The 19,044-nt window shown below is 37.5% G+C and overlaps 1 long non-coding RNA gene across 1 annotated transcript; it reads left to right on the top strand.

The window, feature by feature from the left end:
* Positions 1-8,996: 8,996 nt before the first annotated feature.
* LOC116421783 lies at positions 8,997-12,183 on the top strand. Its single transcript, XR_004232317.1, has 3 exons — positions 8,997-9,227; positions 10,694-10,836; positions 11,616-12,183. It is a non-coding gene; the product is annotated as an uncharacterized LOC116421783 (long non-coding RNA).
* The last annotated feature ends 6,861 nt before the right edge of the window (positions 12,184-19,044 follow it).

The following is a 19,044-nucleotide window of genomic DNA, read 5'->3' as shown; positions in this document are numbered from 1 at the left end:
CCCTGAGAGTTGATATGAATATTTTTGTCTATATAGGTTCTTTTCCTATTTAAAAAAATCTGTTTTGGGATTCATGCTTAGTAAGGATATGGATGGTTTTATAGTTCTTTGGGTATGATGCCTATCTTTTGATCATTTATCAACTGAGCATGGCTCCCATTTTTTTATAAATTTGACTCAGTTCCCTTTGTATTCCTTCAATAATTCTTAAAAGTACAAAGGGATAGCGAGGCCAAAAAGTTTGAGAACCATTACTCTTGGTAACTCTCTAAGACTATATAATTGCATGTTGCTAAGAAAGTGTTTTATAGATGTGTTTTGACTTTACTTCAAAATCATTTCTAGGGGGAAAATTTACTCTTCTGACTGAACGCTCCCTTTTGATAAAAAAAAACTATCAAATAAAAATATATAATATAATGGCTACATCTAATAGTGTATAAAATAATCTGTCTTCCCATCTTAAGTAGGAAGAGATTTTTTTTCATCATCTATTCTCCAGAGTCTTCAATGCTTTTTAAAAATTATTCAAAATTTAATTTTCTTTTTGCATTTTTTCATGCATATAGAAGTCTATATGTATATGTTCTTTTAGTTCTGGTCATGTTACTCTGCTTCAGTTAATACAAATCATCCCAAGTTTCTCTGAATTTCATATTTCTTACTGTATAATGATAGGTACATCTCTATGCCATAGGCTTGGTTATTTTTGTTCTTAGTCATTTCCCAAATTTTCCACAGATATCCTCTTTATTGCCAGTTCTTTGTTACAATAAAGACTGTTAGTATAAATTGTTTGGCATATACTGTATCTTTGTTACTATCTTTGAGTAAATGCCCAATCGTGGCTAAAGACAACATTTTCAGAGGATGTCTGCTCCATACAGTAACATATGCTTGCATTTTGAAGATAGATATTTTCAGGCTTATAGGTTTATATAGAGCAAAGAGAATTTGTAAACTAGAAAGTATGGGTATTTTTCACTTATCTATATGACATTCATGCTGTCCCAAAAGTGTTAGTATAATCTTAAGCTTAAAAAGTTTAATATTGCATTCAACTATAGTATTTTGAATCTGACCTATTTAAATAATTGTCTACTCAAAAAATTAGAAATGGATAAAAGTAAAAACATATATTCTGATATTTTCTTAAAGAAATGTAATCAGTGCAAATCAGCTACTGCAAGGAAAAGGTTAAAAAAAAAAAAAAAAAAGAACCTGTCTCTGCCACCACATGTCTGAGCTCTATGAAGCAGAGAGACACAATATTAGTACAGAGTAAAAACTTAGTTGAAAAAACATAAAAAATGAAAATAAAAGATTATGAGCAATATGACCTTATAAGGCAGTGTAAAAAAAAAGTTGCTGAAATAATAATCCTTCAAAGAGCATGGAATTAGATCCAGATCATTTCCCATCAACTCTTTTTTCAACATTTTATGAGATAATATCATTAGTACTCTATATTTCTCCTAAAAGCATTTGTAGATGAAACTGACAAGAGGACAACAAATATATATGAAATGGAACAGATCTACTGGCATATATATTCCATCTCTTCTTGTCACCTACAAAAGTGGAACTACTTCTATAATCTCAATAATATACTATATGAAGTAATTGCAATGTTACTTAAGAAAATTAAGTCAAGAAAAGCAGATGAATGTGATCCAATACATACAACATGCATTCATGCTGCAAAGGATCAATTTTCATGACATCTCTAAAAAGGGAAGATTCCAACAGAATATACTACTACTTTTTTTAAGTGAACGAAAAGATGTCCATACCAGTCCTACAACTGATAGAAAATGTAGAGAATATATAGTCTCACTTTATCTATTGTTTGTCAATTACCCCAAAAATTAAGAAATAGAATTTTTAAACATTTGACTCAGTAGAACAAAATACACTTTAAATAAGATGCTTTTCACACATATGTTAGCGTTACAAAAGATTCTATTAGAGATATGTTTATAAAAATAACTTTATTCAACAATCCTATTAGTATCTTCTTGATTCAACAATTCTATTGATATTTTCTTGGTTATGTATAAGTATATAAATATATATTTAATTGGATAATTTCAAACCAGCTATAATATTCCTTCCTTTTCTAAAAGGTCTCATGACCTATTTGACTCACATAAAATAGAGGGCCTTCACAACTTTTCTGCTTTATAAACCAGCAAAAGTCATCAATTATTACACAGAATAGTGAGTGGGAAATTGTAGTAACACACTTATGGGACTTGGGTTCTAATCCTAGTTCTACCATTTACTATTTATGTGACTTTGACCAAGTCGGTTTTTTTCTTTTTTTACCCTAATTTCTTCCTTTGTATTTGAACTCTAAATTCATGAATCTATAATGAAGAAAGACATGATACATATATTGTGGTTAACTTATGTTTCAACATGTTTAACATGTATTGGTCAACCTACCATCTGGAGGGGGAAGGGGGGAAGGAAGGGAAAAATTGGAACAAAGAGTTTTGCAATTGTCAATGCTAAAAAATTACACATGCATATATCTTGTAAATAAAAAACTATAATAAAAAAATGAAGAAAGACATGAACAAAGATACACATGCTTGCCAAATGTGCTCACCAGTCATACAGGATGTTCTACAAAAAGTCCAAGGGGATTCCTTTGTAAGGCAAAGATGACATTGTGCTTATTACAACAAGCCCCAGAAAACTCTTTAAGACCTATTCAATACTCAAAATGCTCAAAAAAATCAGCCTAACCACCCACATTCAGAAAACAAAGTAGACCAAAAACATTTCTTGCCCAAACTAGAAAAATGAAGTATTGTCAATCATCCTAAAGTAATTGTTGTATCAAAAGTCTATCTTTTTAACACTAATATTCTCCTAGTCATTACATGCTAATAAGTTGTGATGATATCATGATCTTATTTTGATTACATATATTTTAAATGTTTTGCACAAACGAAACCACTGCAGCTAAAATTAGGGAGGAAGGAGATAGCTGAGAAAGATCTTCTCTTTAAAGATCTCCTTTCCAAGACAAATAAGAAATTTATTCAAATTAATAAAAAGAGCCATTTCCCAAACAATAAATGGTCAAAGAATACAGTCAGTTTTCAAAAGAAGAGAACCAAGTTATTCCTAGACATGTGAAAATTTTTCCAAATCACCAATAATTAGAGAAATATTAACTAAAGCAATTTTCAGACTCTATATCATACCCATAAAATTGGCAAAATTGACAAAAATGGAAAAATGCCAAATGTTGGAGGGATTATGGGAAAACAGGAAGCTGATGTGCTTTTGGTAGAACTGTGAATTCCTTTAGCCATTCCAGAAAACAGTTTGGAACTAATCCCAAGAAGTTACTAAACTGTGCATACATTTTGTCCCAGCCATTGCAATATGAGAGCTATACCCCCAGTCATAGAGATCATAGAAAGAAGAAAAGAACCTATATGTATTAAAATATTTATGACAGTTCTTTTGGGGAAAATGGCTAAATAAATTTTGATACATGGATGTAATGGAATACTATTGTCTTAAGAATTAATAAAAGGTCCAAAACAATTTCAATAGATATTAGACAGAAAATGCTATCTGCATCCAGAAAAAGATCTAAAGAGACTGAATGTAAATCAACACATGCTATGTTCATTTCTTTTTACTGTTTGTATCTTTCCCATGTTTTTTTCTCTTTTGCTCTGATTTTTCTCTCCCAACATGACTTATAAAGCAATGTGTATTAAAAATAACCTCACCACAATAAAAAAAAATTTTAAATAAATAAAAAAGAATTAAAGGAATAGTTTCCCAAAAAAACCTGGAAAAAACCTGTATGAATTAATGGAGAAGTGAGAAATAAAACAATTCATATAATAACATGGCAAAGACAACAATTTTGAAAGACTTAAGAATTCTGATTAAGGCAATGACCAACCACAATTCTAGAAGACCTGTGGTTTATGCTATCCACCACCTGAAAGAGAAGTGATATATTCAGGATGCAGAATATGCATGAGAGAGAGAGAGACAGAGGGACAGAGATAGAGACAGACTGAGAGACAGACAGAGAGACAGAGAGAGACAGAAACACAGGCAAATAGAGGCAGACACAGACACAGAAACCCAGAGACACAAACGGAGACAAACAGCGATAGACAGATAGAGATAGACATTCACAGAAAGAGAGTCAGAGACAGAGACAGAGAGAGACAGAAAAAGAAAGACACAGAGACAAAGACAGAGAGAGGCAGGGACAGTGACAGAAAGTTACATAGAGATATTTTTTTTTAACATGGACAATGAAGGAATTTGTTTTGTTTGACTGTACATTTGTTAGAAAGGTTTTGTTTTTTTCTCTTTTTAATGGGAAGGGGATTTATAAGAGGGAGGAAAATCAAATTTTTTCATTGAAAAATATATTAAATTTGAAAAATATGAAAAATATCATAGTCTTAGAATTGGCATTTCAGGTGACTCAAAGATCAATGTAAATATGTATGGTATTAGCAGGTTGCAATATATTGTCAATGATGACTTGTAGATAAAGGACATCATCCCAGGCACACAGGACCAAAAAAAATAAATAAGCCAGGCATGAAGTCCTAAGTGAGAAACTGTAATTGGGTGATGACCTGCACTGGTGGAAGGAGTTTACACACTGATGAAGTCACAGTTTCATCAAAGTAAAATATCAGCTACAGTCCCACAGATGTAATTTTTCACAGGATCTAGAGATAGAGGACACCTCAGCAATTAACTTATTAATCTCTTCACCTTAAAGATAAAGAAACTAAAATCAAGACAGATTAGATGAATTTTTCAAAGCTAACTAGATAATAACTAGAAGATTTGAATCCAGGTCTCATAACTCCAAAGCCAATACTTTTTTTTTTTTTTTTTTTAAGGCACTATGCTGCCTCCATTGCCTTACAGTTAATGCAAAGTAAAAGGAGCAGGAAAAAGAAAAAAGTAAGGCTCATTGACTTCTTTCCAATTTTCCTCCTGACCTAGCTGCTCTGACTCCTGAATTATCTCAGTTGCGTTTCCTCAGGCTACTCTATCTCTACTTGGTGCCTGAGCTTCCCAAATCTGTGTCACTAGTCTTGGTCCTTCAGAGTCAATCAATCAATCAATCAATCAACAAGCATTTATTAAACATCTACTCTGTGAAGACCCATGAGCGTGCTACCCACCTCCTGACAGGGTGAAGATTGAGACATTTTGGGGACATAGCTAATGCATAAATTAGTTTCGCTTGAGTATGCATATTTATTACAAGGAATTGGATTGTTTTATTTTTCAATGGTTAGGGGGGAAGGTGTAAGGAAGAGAAAATAGATTTTCATTCACTGGGGAGGGAGATTATGTTTTTAAAGAATTTACTCTGTTTCAGGCATTGTCCTAGCTACTAAAGATAAAAAAAATACACACACAAACACATATCCCAAATGTTAAGTCCTTGTCCTCAAGGGACAAAAACATATACATGTATCAAGATATATGACAAAACAATACATATACATATCAATAGAACATATACAAAGTAAATACAAGCTAATTTGTGGGAGAAGGAAGCACTAGCAACCAGGAGGAATCAGGAAAGGCAGAGCTTAAAGTAAGCTTTGAATGAGTCTAGGGATTCTTTGAGGCAGAAGAGAGAAAGGAATGCATTCCAGGTATATGAGACAACTAGCATCGAGAGGAGTTCTGTCTATGATTTTCATTCTGGGGACAAGTCCAGGACAACTATGCTTCATTTCCCTCTGTTTCTGATTCTTCTGAACCACCATGACTCAGCTGGCCCCTCACCCTAGAACATGCTTCCACCATCCCAACTTACTTGTTCCATTAGTAAGTTTTTCCAGGATGGACGGAAGGGGAGGGGGGAGGGAGGAAGAGAAAGAAAGAGAAACAGAGAAGGCATTTTTTAAAGATAAACCCAGACTAACCATGTTTCATTGTCCTGTCTGTGTTCCAGATTTTGCCACCATGACTCCACAAGCACTGCTCTCCCCACTACCATCTTTCAACTCTCTTTATGTGCTGTCTTCCTCCTTTAGAATATAAGCTCATTGAGGGCAGAGACTATTTTTCTTTTAGTTTGTCTTCCAACTTCAATCTTCAGTTCTTAGCACCTGTCATAAAGTAAGCTCATAATAAAAACATATTGCCTACCTGTCAAAGGAACAAAGATGGGGCTTGAAGTGCGTATGAGGCAAGAAGACCAGTTTAGCTGGTGTAAAATTTATGGAGAGTAATAGGTAATAAGGTTGGAAAGGTAGACTGGGTTTTGAAGGTTGTGAAGGACTTTAAATAATGGGGAAGCATAAGCTCCTTCCTCTGGAACAGGGCAAGGACTAACCATGTGGGCATGGAGATGAGGTTGTAAAGAAATCTTGCTAACCTACCAAGTATACCATATCACCAACATCCCATTGGGCATCTCCACCTTTTTGTCTCCACCAGCATGTCCAAAGAAAACTTAATATCTTCTCCCTGAAACCTAATTTTTCTGGACATTCCTAATTCCATTGGAGCAACATAATCCTACCAGTCACCTCTGACTCTTCATTCTCCCTTATCCCCATATATACATTCAATAAATATCAGGTCTTATAATTCTTTCTCCACATCTGTCACTTCCATTCTCTTCTCTCTACTTATGTGGCTACAACCCTGGTTCAGACTCTCCATTGCCTCTCACGATTTGGTTTCCCTGCTTCCAGTTTGTCCCCCTCTGCAAATCATCCACCCAACTGTCAAAGTGAAATTCCTGAAACACAGATCTGTCTGCTCTCTGCTGCTCAAGAAACTTCATTGATTCCCTTTCATATACAAATGTCTCCTTTGGCATTTAGAACCCTTTATGTCATGGTTCATGGCATTTTTCCAGAGGGCTCTCACGTTACTCCCTCTCATTCACTCTACAATCCAGCCATATTACAATCCAGCCATATTGGGCTACTTGTTCCCCCATATTAATGAATATTTGTTTTGCCTTTTCATCCTCTGCTTCTAAAATACTTAGATTCATTCAAAGGACAGCTAAAGAACCACCTCCTACAACAAGATCCCTCTGGTTGTTAGAGTTTCTCCTAATCACATCCCTCTATCAAAATTATTTTATTACATATGTACTTGATATATATTCCATATATATGTGTGTGTGTGTGTATAAATTTATACAATTTGTCTCCCTAAAGTAGAATGAAAGATCCTTGAGAGAAGAGACTGCTTTCATAATATCTAACACAATGCCTGGCACATAGTAAGTTCTGAAAAAGTGCTTATTGAATTTACTTGCCACATAATGTAATAAACACCCATCTCATTTGTCACCTACAAATGAGGTCTTTTTCATGTGACCTTTAGTCTTTCCCAAATCCCTCTATAAATTTATATATAGGTGCTATATATTTAGGGGTATTTCATTCCAGATATGCTTGCTTGAAGGTGTTTGTTTTTTTTTAATAGCTGATATCACCAAAGAACTTTTATATATTCAAGTGAAGTTTTGGAGAAATTCCTAATCCTTCCAAGTCCCCTTCAGAGTGACATAATGAAACAAACAAACAAAATTAAATTAGAAGTCAGAATACCAGGATTTCAGCCCTGCTTTTGACATCAAATCATTGTGTGATTATGATGTCATCATAATCTTTCCATCTGTTAAATGAGACCATTGCACCAAATGATCCATAAGCACAGTGCCTGACACATAGTAGGTCTTAATAAAAGCTTGCTGGTTGTTATTTATTTGACAAAAACTGCAGAGGGACCTGAGCACTATATTACAAGGCTTCCTAGGAAAGATGTAAATATAATCTCATGCTATTTAAATCACATCCAATTTACCAAATGAGATAGGTCTTTGAGAAGCATTTTGAGTAAGGTAGAACATGGCATATCGCTTATTAAATGGAAAACTGAAAATTGAAATATTGCTTAGGATTGTAACAAGTGGCCATAGAATTAAAAATTGGGAAGGACCAAAGAGATCAACTAGTTGATTTCCCTCATTTTACAGCTGAGAAAAATGAGGTCCATTGAAAGGGAGAGTAAGCCTGTTTGTGGCCACACAACTAAAGTAAATTCTAAGTGTCAGAACTGTGATTCAAATCCAAACCTCTTGACTACAAATCTAACCTTTTTCCCATTATACCACACTTCTTCTGGAAGAAACCATGGAGGTGAGCCCCCCACCCACCCACCCTCACACACACACACACACACACACACACACACACACACACACCCTAAAAGAAACAAAAAAAAGTGAATGGCTCACTTGACTTGAAAGAAGGAAGCAGGTGCAGATTAAAGAAAGTTGAAGGGAGACACACATCACAGAGAAAGCAAGAAAAGCTGAATCCATTAAGGAATCAGAGTGGTGAATAAAGGCTATTATTCTCACATTGCTACCACCAGTTAAGAGGGGGAAAGGACCAGAAGGAATCAGGGAAGCGGTAGAGGGATCAATTACAATTGTCTAAGGATGGAGAATCACAAATCTCAAGCAGCATCCAGGCAATGGGGAGGGATCTCTGGAGAAGCTGGCAAAGAAAAAGCTGAAATCATGCCAATACAGATTAAGTAGTCCATATATTTGAGCTCTCGGCAGAAACTGGCCCATTCTCCAAGAGACATTGCACATTGACAGAGAAGAATTCAAATTGAATTCAAAGAACAGTATTTTTTTAAAAATACAATGACGCATACATTTTACAAAGTTTCCAAATACTTTCAAATTTTGTTTCCTAAACTCAGTTGGTATTTTATTAATTTTATTATGCTTCTCAGTCTTTTCACAAAATATAGATATTTATAAACTAACCTAATTGTTTTTAACTCATTAAGAATTTGTTATTGTTTTGAAACCACACTGAATCAAATTTGCTTCACCTCTGGGCATGTCCCATCTGTCATTTTATATTTGGGTCATTTTCTATACATATTAACATATTCCTAGAACTACTCTATCTTGCTTTAAAATACTAGAAAGTAAGTTTCCCCTTATAGAACCTCAGTTTTCTTATCCAAAGAATGAAGGAATTAAACAACAGAATTTCCAAGACTCTGTAAGTTCTAAGAGTCTGTGATTTAAGGAAGGGACTCAGAGAAAGTTCTATGGAGCAGAAGGCAGTTGATCTGAGAAGAGAAGGCTTTCAATATGCAGAAGTAAAGAAAGACCACATGCTAGGCATGGGGATCACAAATGCATAAAGGTAGGAGACCTAAAGATAGGAGTGACAAACAGCAAGAATAGTCCAATTTGGCTAAATTATAGAATGTATAAATGGACATAGTGTGGTGGGGAAAGTCTATAAAGAGATGCCAGAGTCTAAGTGCCAGGTGGAGGTGTTTTTAATATATATAATGTGTATATATATATATATATATATATATATATAGAGAGAGAGAGAGAGAGAGAGAGAGAGAGAGAGTATTTTATACTAAAAGCCACAGAAGTTGGATGAGCTTCATAGAATTCATAGCAAGAAAAAGATGATTGTGTGCTGGGGTTTGTTTATAAGTCAACAATGCATTGGGGAGATTGCCCTTGAAAAACCTGGAGGACTTGGACTAAAGAAGAGGAAAAGAGGAGAGGGCTCTGATACCTGACCCACGATATTCCAAAAGTCTTACTAGTAATCTTTAAGGGGAAAAGTTACATGGAATATGGAAGAAAGCTCACCTGTAAGTCCCATAGTTTCTTCTTCAGGAAGAAGACAAGGAGAAAAGGGAAAGTCAGAACTTGGCTTCAAATTATCCCAAATATCAACCAACTTTGGTTGTTGCTGATCTTTCATATTCAATAGGACCAATGACCATTATAAGTGATGTCTTGACTTGCATACGAATTGTATTTAAGTGAGGCAAAGTTGCTCACGTCGTTGGCTTCACTCTTTCTTCTAAGTCATAGAAATCCTATGGCAGGAGAAAAATCAAGATGCCTGGTGATGATCCAAGATACCGTGGATACACATGGTGTCTTCAATGTCTGACTGATCTCTAAGTGTTCCACAGCTCTTGCTTCAGCTCTCTTTTTGGATATTGGAACAAATCGTTCTCAACCACCCATTTTACACTTGAATTCAAGAGGGGGAGTCTTCATGTTCCTGGGGTACACATCCCTTTAATTCATGGATTAGTTTGTGACCCATTTAGCCAATTGGTTTAGTCAATCTGTCAAGATATTTTGGGAATGTGAGTGGTTTGGGGAGGAGTAAGACTTCTGGTGTAAAGGTTGCTGAACCTTTTTCCAGAGCTGCTCATTCACCTTTGATATCCACTTTCATCCAACTCTCTTCTGTGGTTCCAAGAAGCCATCGCACGTACAGTGGAAACACCTTAATATGTTAGCTTTAGTATTTCCAATTTAAGAGATGTATTTGAAGGAAAACCAGAGAGTATTAGGAGGTATTTATTAATTTATTTCAGGATATTAAGTTCTCTGAATATCAAAGATAATTTTCAATGATTGGAATTGAATTGGAAGCATGATAAAAAGGAAAACATGCCTGGATTTAGAATCAGAAAAGAAAAATTTGAATCCAGTTCTACTAACAATGTCTATGTGAGTGTGGACAATTCACACAACTTCTCAGGTCCTCAGTTTTCTCTTTTGCAAAAGGAGGACCTGATCTAAGGGCCTATCTAACTATAAATCCTATGACCTTCTCCAAACTAGAAATTCAATCTAGACTCCTTCAACCAGTTATTTGCCAATCTGGTTTGACTACTAGACAACTGGAAGAATCTCCAAACCCTCCAAGACCTGACCCGGAGCAAATACCAGCTACTCCCAGAAGTTGATAAACTGGATCAAGACCTGTAACATAGTTTGAGTATTTCTGTTGCTTGGGGGGAGAGGCGGGTTGGGATGAGAGAGGGACATACATGTGTTAAAAACTCTAAATAAGTTATGAGAAAAGAAAGAGATGAAATCCTAAACCTTAACAGGTCACAATACTTTGTTCTGCTACAAAGATAAAACATTAGGAGGACCAACAGAAAGTGGTGGTAGCATCTCCCTCCCTAGACTGCTTCAGGAAGACAATTAATCACCCCTTGTCCCTACACCCAGTTTAGACATTTGACTGCTGGGAGGCAAGGGGCTGATCCTGCCTGTTGATCAATTTCTAGAGATTCTCTCTAGGTTTATGATTCTAGTTCCAGCAAGTTATTCTATTCTCTAGACCTTTGTTTTTCCAACTGTAAAATAGGCACAATACCTTTTTTAATGGTGGAGGGAGGTTGGGGGTGGGGAATGCATTTGATTCATAATGCTTGTGTGTTGGGTGCTATCTTGCTCTGATAAAGATTCTTCTTGATCACTCACAAACTTCTGCATGTGTTTTAGAGAAATGAGAAAGGAACCACAAGTAACTACCAGGTCCCAACCAAAAAAACTACTTAGATAAGCAAAACAATGAGACTCAGGAGCAATAATTTCTTAATAGTTCCTTGTTAGCACCCAGTTGGGATTCTCTATATGAGTTTCCATTTTTCTCCATAAATTAATTTAATATCATTGGTTTAGATCAGATTACTAATGTTCATTTACTGTGTTCATGCATTAGACTTACTCTCTCCTCTTCTTCCTCACCAAGGACTTTTCAGCCTGAGGACTGCCATTCAGAGTAGGAACATTTTAGATTTCCCATTTCAACAATATATGGACTTCAGTATGTACTTTTTACTTTATCTCAGCATAAAAACTTTTCTTGTTGAGGACGAAGAAATTGATTGGACAATAGAATGTCAGAGCTGAATGAGGCCTCAGAGAGCAGCTTGTCCAGTTCCTTCATTTTGAAGAATAGGAAACTAAAGACAATGTTGAAGAAGTGACTTCTCCAACCTTCCTACAGCAGGAAATCACATTAAACTAGTTATTAGAATCTAGGCCTATTGACTCCCATATTGCAACTCTTTCTACCATTTCTGAATGTACTGATTCATTTTGGATTTTTTCCAGGCATGTCTCAAACTTCCATCCAATAAAAAATTGCATCTCTAAGCCTATTACCCCAAAATACTCATTTCATGGGCAAGAAGCTCTCAGGGCTATAAAATAGTAATGGAGTTGGGGACAGGGGCTCAGCAGAATCCAGCACTTAGCTTGTACATATTTTTATCTGGCACAGACGTCCCAGGGTCCTCTGGGATTGAGAAGAAGACAACCCTAATGATGTCTGAAGACTCACTCTTTGCCATTTCATGACAGGATCTGTAAACATCCATCCAAGAGCCTTAGAACAAAATAGTATAGCAAAAAAGAGGAGGAAGAACCAACCTCCAAATGAAACTTCAAGGAGAGTTTATTTCCATCTATGAACAACAGTATATCCAATGCACACAATGAAATCTCCCTGGGATTCTGGCAATGATGGAATAACGCTCCAACTTTTGCTAAAGACACTAGAGGATATTTCTTTTTGTGTGCAATAACTCCAGAAGCCAGGTCCTAGGCAAAAAAAAAAAAAAATCCTGGAATACAAGGGACAAAAACTTGTATTACATTAAAATATCAGACAAAAAAAGGAAATTATTTTTATGTTTCCAAATAACCACATAAGTAAGCAGAGTATAATTATGACTTTTTGGAGGTTTTTTCCCAGGATTTTAATTTAAATTTTTTAAAATTCTGAAACTTGACAAGCATCAACAAACATGATCATTTCCATATAGAAAGGACAGGTGAAGATTGACTATAAAACTTTAAAACTCTATTACTTACAGCTTGTAACTAGAAATTCTTACACCAGAGCTAGACAGCCCAAAAGGTACCCTCAAATCAATTTTTTTTAAAAAAGAAGAATTCAGCTGCAGAGACCTCAGGGAGAAATATTAGGCCTTGGAATACAAAGCCTTACAGCCTTACATGTCCTCATGAGAGAGACTGATACCCCTGAAATATCCATGAGGTAGCTTCTAGGAAGGTCATTGCCAGGGGAGGGAAAAGGGTGAGGCCGGGATGGGTTTGAGTGGGAGGATACTGTCAGCTAGTAGTTTTCTATTTTCCTATTTTAACTAATTATTCTTACTACCTAGGTCCTAAGCTCAGTCCTTTCTGCTGATGGAGTACAAGCACTGTCAGCACCCTCTCGATGTTGGCACCCTGAGGTGTAACTCTGGTCAGCCTGACCTAGTTATAGGCTCTCATGATTGCTCAGGACATGCTCAAGTATAACTTCCTGACCCCAGATCTTTCTTAATCTTCCCCAGGGTGTTAACACCATCACCCTTCCAAACGATTTTGTATTTAATTTGTATGTGTATAATACATTTGTTAACAATAGTCTTCCAATTTTTGCTATATTTTATAGATATAGCCATATCTATAAAATATATATTATATGTAGTTCATATTTGTGCATCTGTGTGATTTCCCCTGAAGCCAAAGTAAACTCCAGGAGGTCAGGTATTGTTTTGATTTTGTCTTTATATCTCGAGGGTCTAGCACAGAATCTGGCATAGTAAGCACTTAATAAAACTTGCTGATTGAAAAAATGTTGTTGAATACCTCCTGCCTCAATTAATAGAAGTACAGCAAAGTAGAGGGTTTAAGTTAGAAGCCTGCAGGCAACCTCCCTCTCTTCTGACCCAGAGTGATATTTCACTCTTTTATTGATGAGGGTATCCAAAGGAAGAATCCAAGTGAATTTACAATGTAGAAGTCAAATTCAGTTGCCAATAAGCTTCCTTTAAGGGTGAGTGTGGGAAAAGGCAACCTGGCATAGTGGGTAGAGAAGTGAGCCTAAATCCCAATACAAGTATTCATAGGTTCAAGTCCTGCCACTGACATACTGTCTGTCTGACCTTGACTAAGTCGTTTAATATCTTGGTTTCCTAGGTGACTCTAAGTTAAAGAGAAGGTGCTGTTTTATATTGCAATGTCAAGGGAGTAGCCTCACCTGAAACTTCTCTCTATCACTGAAATCAGAGGTCTACTTCCTATATCCTTCCCAATAAAAGGTAAATTCTCACCCTCCCTTAACACAAAGTACTTTTCACAAAACACTTCCCTACCTCCCCCAGCCCATTGCCAGAAAGGATAAGTACCCTGGAAAGAAGCTAACCCAGATACCTGCTGTCAGAAGGCAGGGACTTGATCTTCAGCAATTATTCTCCCTAATGCCTAGAAGAGCATGAACACTTGATGCATGGAGAACAAAATGATCCAAGGCTAACCACAGATGGCTGCTGTGATTCACTTGCATTGCTACCTGGACCAGCTGAATTTACCAAAAAAAAAAAAAAAAAAAAAAATTATGTAATCTTCCATGAAGAAGCAATGTGATGTGCTGGGAAGAATACTGACTTTGAACCAGGAAGACCTAGCTTCAAATTCTAGTTCTGCCACTTATCACCTGTGTGACTTTAGAAGAGTCCCTTAATTCCCCTGAGCCTTCGTTCCCTTATCTGCAAAGTAAAGGGGTTAGACTAGATGACTTGAAGGTTCTTTTCAGTTGTAAATCTATGATCCTATTTCAGATTTCAACCAACTATCAGATGAGAGGATATCTCTTGACCAAAACATCAGAGAAGCATTGAACTGAAAGATTAGAGCATCAGAGAGACAGAGAGAAACAGAAACAGAACGAGAGGCAGAGAGAGAGACAGAGAGACAAAGAGACAGAGACAGAGGGACAGACACACAAAGACAGACAGTGACAGAAAGATACAGGCAGAGAACCAGAGGCAAAGACAAAGAAACAGAGACACAGAGAAAGAGACAGTGAGACAAAGAGAGACAGAGAGACAGAGACAAACAGAACAGGATGCTGCCATCTCCGTTTTCTCCAGACTTATGGGCTGCTCCAATAGCATTCTCTTGCAGTGCATTGTGACACACACAGGAACGTAGTTGACACCATTCTGGTGGGGCCATACTTGGTATACACCTATCAAGCTGGGAAGGCTTTGTAATGTGCCTGGTGATGGACTCCCTCTCTGTTATCTGAGCACAAGCTTAGCTACGTTTACAGAGGCCACCCCATCATTCCTAAAACCCATATCATTTGTTTTCCCCCATCTCCAGTAACCCATGAAGACCATTTTCTAAAAGGCATAGGAGGGATTGGGATCACTCTTGGATCTGACCTTTATTAGTTGTGTAACTCCTTGGCAAGTCACTTGCAATATCTGTGGTCCTTTCTTCTCATCTGTAAAATGGGAATGGTAGCACTTGCAGTACCCACCTCAGAGGGTTGCTGTGAGGTGAACTTTTTAATCCTTCAAGAACTGTATAGATGTAATTTTATTATTGTTACCCATGCCAATGAAATCCTATACCCTTGAAGTATTAAACTATTTAGACATCCATATGTCACAGCTGAGGGCACAGGTAAAAAGGGTCAAAGAGTTTTTGCCCAAGGCTACTTGCCCACTTTAGCAAAGTAATAGCAAACGCATCAGCAATAAATCATGGGAGTGCAAGATCCCAAAATGGGCAAATTCTTCTCTAGTCAACAAAGTGAATTCATAACCCTCTGGCCCTCATTTTCCTCATTTGCGAAATGGAAATAATTATATTAATATTTCCTGTTTTCATAGAGTTCTTGTTAGTATCAAATGAGATAATACTTAGGGACTCAAAATGATGCACTATGGAGAGAATATATGGACTTAAAGTCAGAAGAACTGGGCTCAGTCCTAACTCCAACTCTTCACAACTCTATAAAACATAAACTTTTTGAGGGCAGGAACTGTTTCATTTTTATCTTTGTTAGTATGGAGACTAGCACTAGCGTGGTGCCTTGTGTGCTTGGGTTTTGTCTGCATCTGTGATTTCATCTGTGGACGGAGCTTCCAATGAGGCCATACCAATGATGATGTCAACTGCTTCGTAAGCTGTCATCTTGGAGAGTTGCTTAGGGCAGTTGAGAGGTTCTGGCTTAGCATGCTGTAGTAAGCCTCTGTGATCCTGAGCAAGGCTGGCCCTCTCTCTCTTACATATAAGAAGTCCCTACTTTGTTGTATTAAATTAGACAAGTTACTTAGCCTCTCAGTTCTGATATCTTCATCTATAAAATGGGGATAATTCTACCTCTCCGAGGTTGTGAGGAGGAAAGCACTCTTCCCACCTCATAGTGTTGAGTAAAGGATCTGTTAGAACTCTGCTGCTCTAAGGACGACCCTGCAACGTCAGCTCACTGCTGGAGGTGCAGGGTGGGGAGCAGAGCAGCATCCCAAAAGATCGTGATTCAGAAAGTGTCTGTAAGGTCCCTGGAAGGCACCTGAGAAGACATCCAGTACAATGCCCCTCATTTTAGAGACAAAGAAACTGACATCAAGAGAGATTCAGTGTCTTACTTAAGGTAAAACATATAGTAAAGAACAGCCAAGATTCAAACCCAGGTTTCATGATAGATCCTATAAACTGTATATGCATATGGAAAAAAGGTAGGAGGAAATCCTAGTAGTCTAACAGTAGAAGAGGGCAGGTACCTCCTTAAAAGTGTTCCCGTGCACAATTCAAGGAGGATGAGGATGGAGATGAGCAAGGTTTTTCCTCTGAGGCTGTTTTATCATTTCCTAGAAGTGATTTTGGCAGAATCTCACCCACTCCAAAGAGGAATAAAAGCAGCAAGGCATGAACTGGGTTCAGAAGGACCTAAACAGCTTCCAGAACCACACAGGCCTTCCACCAAGAAAGCTTCACCAAAGCTTCCCTGGGCAAAGAAGGAGGCAACCCACGGGACCCAGTATCCTGCCTCGGGAATACCCAATCAGGGCCAGTTCCCAAATTGTGAGACGAGGACACAGCCGAGCTTCCTGCTAAACACCTCTTCCCCATCTTAGTCCCCTATTTGCCAGCATCCAAGCGACCTGAACGGGAGGACATGAGGCATAATCACAGCCATCTATTAATTTAGACTAATTTCCTGCAGTTCCATCCTAAGTTTCCCAACAGATTCAGAACTTAAAGGTTAAAACATAACCTTGTCTCAGCAGCTCTCAGAGAGCTCTACATGCAAATGTCTACCTACAGCTAGTTCCTGGTAATTATATGCATTTCCAAACAGCCAATCAGCTGTCAGGCTGACAGATACTGATCTTTTCGTTTTATTTTTAGCTCTGTGCTTCCCCCTCTAGATGCAAAAAAAAATTCTGTTTGTTCTGTTTGCTGCAGCAGCCTTTTCCCCCTAGCACTCCAACGAGCTCTTATCTTCCCGAGGCTGGAGTAGGGAGAGTACAGAGCGGCAGACTGACTTCCTAGCCCCTGGATGCCTTCACTGCTCCCCACACAAGGTGGAAAAAAAATCCATGCTTCCCCCCAAGTGGCTGGAAGCATCCCCCACCCCTCTTTATTTATTGCTGCCCTGGGTGTGCGCTAATCTCTGGGAAAGGTCTGGGTGGAGGAGAGAAGCAGAGAGAGCTGCATCTGAGAGCCCTTTAAATTTTAAAACCCAGCCGGAAGGCAGAGAGGAACTTCCAAACATCTTCAATGGCACATGCTTGGGAGGGTCTGTACCTGGGTTTGAAGCTCTTGTACACCCATGGGCAAGGGACAACGGGAGAAGAAAGCAGCTTGCCATCTAATGTTGTTCCCCCTCCAATGGAAGGAGACAAGAGGGACACTGCAATAGGTTGTTTTGTTTTTGTTTTTGTTTGGGGGGGGGAAGAAAATTATATTCATGAGACACAGCCAATCTCTAGTCAGTCTGGGGGACTAATGGCCATTGGGCAAGGAGTCCTTGTCCACAGTCCACATGCAAAAAAAATTTTTAAAGGCAATGGGAGGAGCAGCTAGTTGGTGTAATGGATGGAGCATCAACCCTGAAGTCAGGAAGTCCTGAGTTCAAATCTGACCTCAGACACAACACTTCAATACTTGACCCTGGAGAAATGGAGGGAAATGCTCCAAATTGCTTGGGTTATATATTTCTCTGTTTCTACAAAGTGTGGTAGGATGCACATAGACTCGGAGAATATGTTAAGAAAAAGAAGCCTCTTCCAAAAATGAGGTAGAAAGGGCGAAGTGAGTAGACAGAGCAAGAAACTCATAGAATATGCAGTAACTGTGTGATCATGGGAAAGTTATTTAATCTCTCTGAACCTCAGTTTACTCTTTTGCCAAATAGAGATAATGATATAATAAATATAATATTATTGTTATGTTATGAAGCAAGTGCTCTGTAAACCTTAAAGTGGGATACAATTTAAGCTACTGTTACAGTCTGATTATATGATTCTAAAATGGGAGAATTAGGCAGAAGGAGGAAAGAAGATGAACAAGGGGGAAAAAAGACAAGAATAGGAAACTGGGGAGGAAGTAGCAGTGCATTGATCTTCTACCCTCCTAGAAGTTGTGTCAACATAGATGCCAACAACTTGTTGAAAAGTGAAATTTTAGCCAAATTACTTTATTGATCCAAATAAATAGAAGAGACACCTTCCCCCTAAAACCGGTTTATATAAAACTTGAGTGCAGCCTATAATCAGTGCTGTTTTTCAGTATATGTGTTTGCTTCAGTTTTTCTTTTCCCATTTCAAAGAGATCTGACTAATACAGTAATTGAAAATACTGTCTATACAACACCAAAACACAATGTCAGAGTGATTTTTTTCTTTCTCTGAATTGACGGGTTGTTTTGGTGTCTTTGTTGTGATGGGAAGAGGTTCTCTCTCAAACCAGAGAGTATGTTACTAGTTCCTTGGAGACCAATTTTATTTTTTCCAAGAGCTGTCATTCACATATAATAATGTACATTTATTTAAGGTTTGCAAGGCGCTTTCTTTACAGCAACCCTATGAACTAGATGGTTCTAATAACCATTTTACAGATGAAGAAACTGAAGCCCAGAGCATTATGGTCTCACACAAATAAGGAAGTGTCAGAGACAGATTTTGAGCAAAAGCCTCCTAAATCTCAACTCTGTTCTCACTCATTCTGTGAATGAATGAGATTTAATGAATGGATGTGTTAAAGTTCTTTTACATGCTATAGTTACTTAAACAGTGCCCCCCAACAGTGGGGATGATTTGTGTTGATCTGTCAATAATTTCCCACTTGTGACCATGATATGAGTTTTT

This window comes from Sarcophilus harrisii, chromosome 2, assembly GCF_902635505.1.
Source record: "Sarcophilus harrisii chromosome 2, mSarHar1.11, whole genome shotgun sequence".
NCBI lineage: Eukaryota > Metazoa > Chordata > Mammalia > Dasyuromorphia > Dasyuridae > Sarcophilus > Sarcophilus harrisii.
The sequence above is the reverse complement of the archived record's forward strand: the minus strand, read 5'-3'. Positions and strand labels throughout refer to the sequence as shown.